The sequence below is a fragment of the Lissotriton vulgaris genome, chromosome 8, assembly GCF_964263255.1.
Source record: "Lissotriton vulgaris chromosome 8, aLisVul1.2, whole genome shotgun sequence".
In the NCBI taxonomy this organism is placed as follows: Eukaryota; Metazoa; Chordata; class Amphibia; order Caudata; family Salamandridae; genus Lissotriton; species Lissotriton vulgaris.
In genome coordinates, this window is record NC_141696.1 from 1209649770 (window position 1) to 1209659620 (window position 9851).

The window sequence follows — 9851 nt, forward strand, 5'->3', positions numbered from 1 at the left end:
CCCGACCGACCTGCGCCTGACCCAAGACCACCTCTCCTTCAGGAAGAAGCTGAAGACCTGGCTGTTCGAGCAGTAGCGGCACCCCCCCCACCCCCAGCGCCTTGAGACCCTACGGGTATGTAGTGCGCTCTATAAATGTCATTGATTGATTGATTGATTGATTGAAGCTAAGAGACCTATGTAATGTTGATTGATGCTGTTGTTAGCGCTGAATCCAAAAACAAAGACATCATTAATTTTTTTATATTATACATGTAAAATGTTTTCATTTTTTTTGTAAGGTACACATCAAGCCACACTGCAAAAGCTTTGCTTGCATTAACATAGATGCGCAGTCATTTTGGAGGGTGGAGTTGTAGGGTGGATTTGGAGGGTGGACTTGGACGGTGTGAGTGTGAGGGTGAGAGGATGTGAGGGTCAGGGGGTGTGAGGGTGTGTGATGGTGTGTGAGGGTGAGTGAGGGTGACGGTGTGAGTATGAGTGTGGGTGTGAGGGTGATGGGGTGAGGGTGTGTGAAGATGAGGGGGTGAGGGTAATGGGATGTGAGAGTGTGTGATGATAGGTGTGGGTGAGTGAAGGTGAGAGTTTGAGGGTGAGTGAGGGTGAGTGTTGTGAGGGTGTGAAGGTGAGTGAGGGTGTGCGAGTTTGAAGGTTGAGTGTGTGACTGTGGGTGAGGGGGAGGGTGTGTGAGGGTGAGGGGGTGTGAGGGGGTGGGAGGGTGAGGGGGTGTTGTTGAGTGATGGTGTGTGACGGTGAGTGGGTGAGGGTGATTGAGTGTGTGTGAGGGTGAGGGTGTTGAGGTTGTGGGTGAGGGTGTGTTGGTGAGTGATGGTGTGTGAGGGAGGGTGAGGATGAGTGAGGGTGTGTGAGGCTGAGGGTGAGGGTGGGTGAGGGTGTGAGTGGGTGTGAGTGTGAGTTGTTGTGATGCGCAGTCATATTGGAGGGTGGAGTTGGAGGGTGGAGTTGGACGGTGTGATTGTGAGTGGATGTGAGGGTCAGGGGGTGTGAGGGTATGTGATGGTGTGTGAGGGTGAGTGAGGGTGACGGTGACGGTGCGAGTATGAGTGAGGGTGTGAGGGTTGTGAGGGTGGAGTTAGACGGTGTGAGTGTGAGGGTGAGTGGATGTGAGGGTCAGGGGTTGTGAGGGTGTGTGATGGTGTGTGAGGGTGAGTGAGGGTGACGGTGTGAGTAAGAGTGAGGGTGTGAGGGTTGTGAGGGTGAAGGGGTGAGGGTGTGTGAGGGTGAAGGGGTGAGGGTGTGTGAACATGAGGGGGTGAGGCTAATGGGGGGGTGGACTTGGACGGTGTAAGTGTGAGTGGATGTGAGGGTCAGGGGGTGTGTGGGTGTGTGATGGTGTGTGAGGGTGAGTGAGGGTGACGGAGTGAGTATGAGTGAGGTTGTGAGGGTGAAGGGGTGAGGGTGTGTGAGGGTGAAGGGGTGAGGGTGTGTGAACATGAGGGGGTGAGGCTAATGGGGTGTGAGAGTGTGACAGGTGTGGGTGAGTGAGGGTGAGAGTTTGAGGGTGAGTGAGGGTGAGTGTTGTGAGGGTGTGAGGGTGTGAAGGTGAGTGAGGGTGTGCGAGTTTGAAGGTTGAGTGTGTGACTGTGGGTGAGGGGGTCTGAGGGGGTGTAAGGGTGAGGGGGTGATGTTGAGTGATGGTGTGAGGGTGATTGAGGGTGTGTGAGGGTGTTGAGTGTGTGAAGGCGTCTGGGGAGGGGGAGGAGAAATGGGAGCCTGGCTGTGTGCGTGGAGAGAGAGGGGAGTTGCTTGCGGCTGGGGGCTGGAGAACAGATGGCGAAGGCTGGCGAATTGAGTTGTGCATGCTCGCTTGGAGTCGTTGATTTTTGCAAGTTGCAGCCCGTTCCTTTCTGCTGCTACTCCATTTGTATAGAGTGCCGAGGCTGCATAGTTAAGACCAGGGCTTCAAACTGAGCCTGCAAAGGGAAGCCGCATTGAAAGCCCCCTCAGCCCCCCACCCCATCAAGGCACACGAAACAGATAGAGGGCTGCCATTGTATTTTGATTTTGTTGGGCTCACCAGCATTTGAACGCTGCCGTTCACTACCACACATCTAGGGTAGTGTATTTTTTGTTTTCGGTACAAGGCTAATTAATGTGTGTTAGTTAATACAAATTCTTTTAAGAACATGATGCTTCCAACATGTTTTAGTATTCAATGTGAAGATGTCAAATGCGGGTTTAAGACGAGACACGGCCGTGAAACTGCAGGGAGAGAGAGGGGAGGTGCTGGCGGCTGGGGAGGGGAGGAAAAATGCGAGCCTGGCTGTGTGCAGGGAGAGAGAGGGGAGGTGCTGGTGTCTGGGGAGGGGGAGGAGAATTACGAGCCTGGCTGTGTCCGGGGAGAGAGAGGGGAGGTGCTGGCGTTTGGGGGCTGGGGAACAGATGTCGAAGGCTGGTGAATTTTGTTTAAAAAATAGTCTGTTTCAGTGGGAAAAAAATGAGTTGTGCAGGTTTAAGGGTTTAAGACGAGACAAGGTTTAAGGGTTTCAGACGAGACACGGCCGTGAAACTGCAGGGAGAGAGAGGGGAGGTGCTGGCGGCTGTGGAGGGTGAGGAGAAATGCGAGCCTGGCTGTGTGCAGGGAGAGAGAGGTGAGGTGCTGGAGAGGGGAGGTGCTGGCGTCTGGGGAGGGGGAGGAGAATTGCGAGCCTGGCTGTGTCCGGGGAGAGAGAGGGGAGGTGCTGGCGGCTGGGGGCTGGGGAACAGATGTCCAAGGCTGCCGAATTTTGTTTAAAAAATAGTCTGTTTCAGTGTGTAAAAAATGAGTTGTGCAGGTTTAAGGGTTTAAGACGAGACACGGCCGTGAAACTGCAGGGAGAGAGAGGGGAGGAGCTGGTGGCTGGGAAGGGGGAGGAGAAATGCCAGCCTGGCTGTGGAGAAATGCGAGCCTGGCTGTGTGCTGGGAGAGAGAGGGGAGGTGCTGACGGCTGGGGAGGGGGAGGAGAAATGCGAGCCTGGCTGTGTGCGGGGAGAGAGAGGGGAGGTGCTGGCGGCTTGCCGTGGGAGGGAGCCTTGTCGCTTTCATGTGCACGCGCTTTTAATGTCAATGCGCTTGCGCATTGAGCTTCAATTTGACAGACACTGCAAGGAATCGCCATGGAATCGCAAGTTGGTTAAAGTCTGTTTAAGCCCCCATAGTCTCGCAAGCTCAATGCGCATGCGCATTGACAGGCGAGACCTAAAAATTGGGACTCGGTCCGCTTTGATCTATCCTGCAAAATTGAGGATCCAAGGCCATGGCAAACCCACCTTTTTTACGGACGCCAAAGCTGCCCTTGCATACGCAAAACAGATGGCGAAATAACACAAACAACTGGTGGCAACTAACGATGCCCAACACGACAAGTCCTTGAGTGATAACGATTGAAGGTATTGAACATATTCAACCCTGGACCCTGGACTGAAGTCGTGTGTTGTATTCTCGGCCACCCTACCAAAAGTTTAGGGTAGTTTGGCCAGCTGCCTCACGTACCCTATGGAATGATTCCCTTAAGTTCAACAATGTAGACTAACTGTTTATTGTTTATGGGGGAGAGGGTGGGTGATTCTCAACCTAATTGGGGGTTGGAGTGGGAGGAGGGGGGAGGGAGTTTATTACAGTTTGACTTGCCTGCCATGTCGTTTACTGGAGACATTGAGTCACTTGAACCTGTCTTGCACTGGGACTGTTCAATTGGGTAGCCTGAAATGTAGACTTACCACTTTGCACGCTGTCGTGGGTGTGCTGTCCGACTCACTCGCACTGGTCACATGTGGTGGAAAGTGCAGTCCAAGATATAACACTCACTTGGAGAAACCATGACGACCATCACATGTCTATCATGGAATGTTAGAGCCCTAAATGACCGTAGGAAGGCTAGGCTGATACACTCTTATCTAATATATGCATGCTACAAGAGACCCATTTAATGACTGCGGCCATGAACGCGCTTAGGCAAAACAGGTGGGGGGAGGTAATAGAAGCTAATTACTCAAATTATACAAGGGGCGTAGCTACATTAATACGCAAAGGTCTGCGATGGAAGACACATCCCTTGATAATAGATAACGAAGGTAGATACATACTGATTCAAAGTACACTTTGTAACACTCTAGAGGTGCTGGTAAATACCTATGTTCCTAATATGGACAGCCCGTCCTCCTTCCAGAACATATGGCAGAAAATCCAGACATTTGGGAAGGCAGCGATTATGTGGGGGGGTGATTTCAATGTGGTAATGTCGCTTACAGCGGACTGACAAGGGGCGTCTCGGGAGCATCACCCCAAGGCAGCGGCAACGTTGTTAGACATAATAGAAGATTTACAATTAATAGACACATGGAGGACTCTACATCCGTCGGCTACGGAGGGCACATGCGTGACGCAGCATAGGAAGGCTTGGTCCAGACTAGACTATTGGCTGGTCTCTAGGGACCTACACACTTGGGTAACAGAGGCAACGCACCATCAGCGCACCTTTTTCGGACCATGCACCCACTCCGATAAAACTGCGAGTCCCACAGCAATACATACAACCGTTTAGCTGGAGGTTCCCATCAAAGGCTTTACTAGATCAGGTATTTCTGGAAGTACTTAGAGAGAAACTGACAGAATATTTTGAATTAAATGAAGGGTCAGTTGAATCGCCTGATACGCTATGGGAGGCATTTAAATTAGTCACCAGAGGACATTGCATAGCGCTAAAGTCGGGAGTCTTGAGGGCGTTGCGAAATACGCTGCAAAAACTGGAAAACGATATTAAAGAATTAGAAAGGGTAAATCAGGTTAATCCATCCGCTTCTACTGTGGCCAAACTTAGGGCAAAATTTACAGAGTTTCAAGAGGAGGCAGAGAGGGAAACAGTGTATTTGCATAAATATGCTCAGGCCAGACGGTATGGCGAAGGGGACCGTGCCGGGAAAGCATTATCAAACCTACTCCGGGCCCGAGGGGATCTGAGTACGTTACCGAATTGCACGAAGAAGATGGGGAGGTTGTCAGGACCCCACAGACTATGACCCATTTTTACCAGTCGTTATATACCTCTCATACCAACCCCTCACAATCTGAGATCACTGACTATCTGGATACCATTGCACTGGTGTGGTTCAATAATGGTGCTAGAGAATACATGAAACTTCCTATCACGGTAGAAGATGTGCTTGCTGACAACTTACTGCGGCCTTCTATAAAGAATATGTGGACATTGTCGCCCCTCGTCTGCTGCAATTGTATTTGGAGGCAATGGAAACAGGTATACTTCCCACTACTCTTAGGGAAGCCACTATAATAACCTTATTAAAACCCAACAAAGACCCTACAAGACCGGACTCTTACCGACCATTGTCTGATTAATTTAGACGCCAAAAGTTATGCTAAACTCCCTGCTAACAGATTGCAGCCAATGCTCCCACAAATAGCGCTACCGGACCAATCAGAGTTTAAACTGGGTAGATCAACATTGCATAACTTCGCATAATCTGAGAGTGATATTTGGTCTGCTGCACTATTTAGCTCCTCATGTTCAGGCTATAGCAGCGTTGTTAGATGCTACGAAAGTGTTCAACTCTTTAGATTGGAACTTTCTATTTGCTATATTGGTTAGGATGGGACTGAGCCCCATTTTTATCAAACAGATCCAACTAATCTACACTAACCCAACAGCGGGAATGAAGGTAAATGGACTGATTTCGGAACCATTCGTCATAACGAGGGGGACAAGACAGGGTTGTCCTTTGTCACCTTTGCTCTTTGGGAACGCCACCAAGCGATTGGCGGCGAGACTGCGTCTGCACCACACACAGCGTAGTATTGGTTTCACATCGAGAGGGTTTTTGATTTCTATGTACGTGGACGACATGAAGATCTATTTAATTAATCCCAAAGATAATTTTGACATGGTCATGAGGAAACTGATTAGGTACGGAGGGCTAACGGGGATACAAATTAATTGGGCAAAATCCGTTCTGGTTCCACTCACGGATGATACCAATCAATGTGTTACTGAGTTTCCTATTCAGTGGGCGACAGGCGAAACACGATATCTAGTTATATGAATAAGCAGATCAACACAGGAGATATGGTTAGCCAATTACGGGAGGGTGGTGAACTGGATTGATAGTAAGATACAGAGATAGAAGAGTTTGCCGCTTTCCTTAACTGGGCGTATTGCAATGACAAAGATGGTCATACTTCCCCAACTGTTATAATTGTTTTTATAAATATACCTATGCCACTAAACATTAATTTCTTGAAAAGACTCTGTACACTTGTACTTGAATTGGTTTGGGCAGGTAGACAACCTCGAGTGTCCTGGTCTCTGCTGACCCTTCCGTTCTCTCAGGGTGGCCTAGCGGCCCCTGACTTTGAGCTTTATGCATACAGCGCACAGGCTCAATATCTTCATTACTGGCAACACCCTAAACCATGTCAGCCTCACGTGGCTATAGAGTAAGATAGTGCGGCGCCCACCCCGGTTAGTGCAGCAGTATATCACCCATATAAGCGGCCTCACTCTGAAATCAATTCCGTAGAAACAACAAGATGGGCATGGCGTAATATAGCAAAAAGAGCAGATCTCACAGAACTATATGCTCCATCTATGCCACTAGGAGGAAACCTGCTGATTGGCCCGCTAACAGACAAGGCTGTTACCTCACGGGGCGAGGGCTTATACCCAGATGGTATGTTCCTGTCTCTTCAACAGATGTGCAAACCAACTCCGCCCTCAGCATCTGATATGTTGCATGTAAGGCAAGGTAACCTGAGTTCCCAAGTGCCCCGGCTCCGTTGCCAGCATTGGAAAATATTTTATCTAATCGGTCACCTCGGAAATTGATTACGACAATTTACAGTGTAAAGCAAGAGGCATCTCCCCTCATTACTAGCACATTGAAAGCAGGCTGGGAAAGGGAAGCGGATATTATTATCATGGACAAACAGTGGCAATTCTGCTGTTCTCAGCTAGAACACTTTTCGCCAAACTATAGGCTGCGGCTCATACATTTTAATTACTTGCATAGACTTTATCGTACACCGTCACAACTACAGCGGATGGGTTTACAGCAGGACACGAACTGTTGGAGATGTGGGGCACAGGACGCCATATTTGTGCACTTGGCATGGTTCTGTAGACCAATAGCGCACTACTGGACGGACATCTTTAGACATATTGGTAACATTGCTACCATGGCTACCTCCCACAATAAACTGATCATTTTAGGCGATTTTAACTTATGGCTGAATGGCTCCCTAGATACGGGGCTGCACAACCTTTTGCATTCCTGTGAAAGTGTGGGTCTCCACCAATATGTTAGGGAATCCACTCATAGAGCAGAGCAGGGCATCGGCTTGATCTGATCTTTTCGGTCCCACAGCTAGTACATCTGGATGAAATTTTGCCCATGGGCTGGACTGATCATTTCCTTCTTAAATTTTATGTTAACAGCAAGGGGGTAAAAACGCAGGCACAAGGCACTACCTCTGAATTTATGTACAGGGACTGGAGAGCCCTTGAGAGGCTGAGAACCACAGACGCTGTGTTGAGGTGGAAGACAGTTTCTCCTTAGACTGTCAAGTCGATGAGAATTAGGAGGCCTTATGTCTCAGAATAACCACGAGGGTTGACTCTCTTGCTCCGCTAAAAACGTGCAAGCATAAGGGCAGAGTGTCGTCTCCGTGGTTTAATGACTCTCAAAAGGCTTTAAAACTTGCCTGTAAACAGGCGGAAAGGAAATGGAGGCAGGGATACACCGATGCCTGCAGACTGCTCTGGAAAGCTAAACTCTCCGAATATAAAGTCTTGATTCAGAAATCTAAATCTGATTATTTTTGCTCCACGATTTGTACCGCTGCAAATAGCTCTAAAAGCATTTTTCAGATTCTAAACAGCCTTACTCATCCTGATTGCTCAAAGAAATCGACCCCTCCTACACAGGCCCTTTGTGATAATTTGGCTCTGTTTTTCAATGATAAAATAGAAGCCATCATTCGCAACTTGAGTACCACCCCAACTCTGTTCTGTTCCCCTTGCTCCCGGGATGGAAGTATAGACACCGGAGCTGGGAGCCCAGGATGGCAGCCTGCGGACTGTCTGTTGGAGTTTCCCCCTATTACTGAGGTGGACCTCGGCAGATTGGCTCGCGGTATCTCATCTGGGTCACCTTTGGACCCTATCCCTCATAAGATCTGGAAAGCCTATGGAGATGAACTCTTTCCTACTCTATGCAGGATCTGTAATCAGTCTCTGCTTAGTGGCACAGTTCCTGCTTCTTGGAAACAGGCTCTTGTTTCTCCACTGTTGAAAAAACCCTCCCTAAATCCAGAGTATTTACAGAACTACAGACCCATCTCCTTGTTACCCTTTCCTGCAAAAATTGCTGAGCGTTGGGTGAGCTCATGTCTCTCCAAACATCTGGAGCATCATCAATTTCTGGACGAAATACAATTCGGCTTTCGCCCAGCCCATGGTACCGAAACAGCTTTACTTACTGCTATGGAGGACCTTCGAATGCGTGCAGACAGGGGTCAGGCAGTGGCTCTGATTCTGCTGGACCTGTCTGCCGCATTCGATACGGTAAATCATGGGATCCTCCTGGAGAGACTGTGGGAAGCCAGGGTAGGTGGCAATGCCCTGCGCTGGTTTCGTTCCTTCCTGCTGGATAGGAAGCAGGCTGTATCCCTTCCCCCGTTTCAATCTGCTTTTTCCCCGGTATCTCATGGGGTGCCTCAAGGCTCGGCCATCAGCCCGATTTTATTTAACGTGTATCTAAAACCCTTGATTACGTTGATAAAATCTCATAGGCTAAAAGCCATTAATTATGCAGACGACACTCAACTCATCCTCTCTTGGGAGGGTGAGGAATCGATTCCTCTGGAGTCTTTTCATGATTGTCTGCGAGATACGGCTGGCTGGCTACATAACAACTCATTACAGTTTAACGCCTCCAAAACTGAGGTTTTGTTCTGTGCTGGAAGTCGGATTCCTCGTCCCTTCCTGGTGGATTTTTGGCCCCCTGAATCCGCGGGAAAAACTCAGCCGGTCACCACAGTTCGCAATCTGGGTGTTATGATGGACAACAAATTGAGCATGGAAGCCCAGGTTGCGAAATCAGTGTCCACTTGTTCTGCCCTCATTCGGTCCCTACGTAAGATCTTACCACTGCTTCCCTTACAGGCCCAGGTATCAATGGTCAGGTGTACTATTCTAAGTCGCCTTGATTATTGTAACACGCTGTTACTTGAGTCTCCAGGCCTGCTGTTAGACAGACTTCAAAGAGTACAGTCTGCTGCTGCTAAACTGGCCCTTGGCTGGTCTAGAAGGTCCTCGGCCATAGCGGCGATGGCTGAACTCCACTGGCTCCCGTTAAAACAGCGAGTGTCCTTTAAATCCCTCTGTCTCGTTTTCAAAGCCCTGCATGGACTTGGGCCCAGCTCTCTGCAAGCCATGTTTGCCTGGTACACCCCAACCAGAGCACTTCGATCTGCAACGGCTTGTCTTGTAAAAGTGCAGAGATTTAAAAAAGTTAGGGCCGGGGGCAGATCCTTCGGAGTTGCTGCCGCTAAACTCTGGAATAGTCTGCCCCTGGATATCCGTCAAACGGAAGAACTTCTTCTTTTTAGGAAACGTGTCAAAACTTGGCTGTTTCCGAAGGGTTAACTTGATGGCCACCGCACTGCTCTGCCTCTCCCCCGTGCTTCTTCCACCTTGAGAAATCTCAGCGCCAGGATGCCTGTAAGGTGATAGCTGCGCTATACAAATGTTCTAAATAAATAATAATAATAAATAACATTGCTAGTGTCCAACTGCAGCCTACTCCACTGGTAGCACTGCTGGGATTTGTGCTGGAGG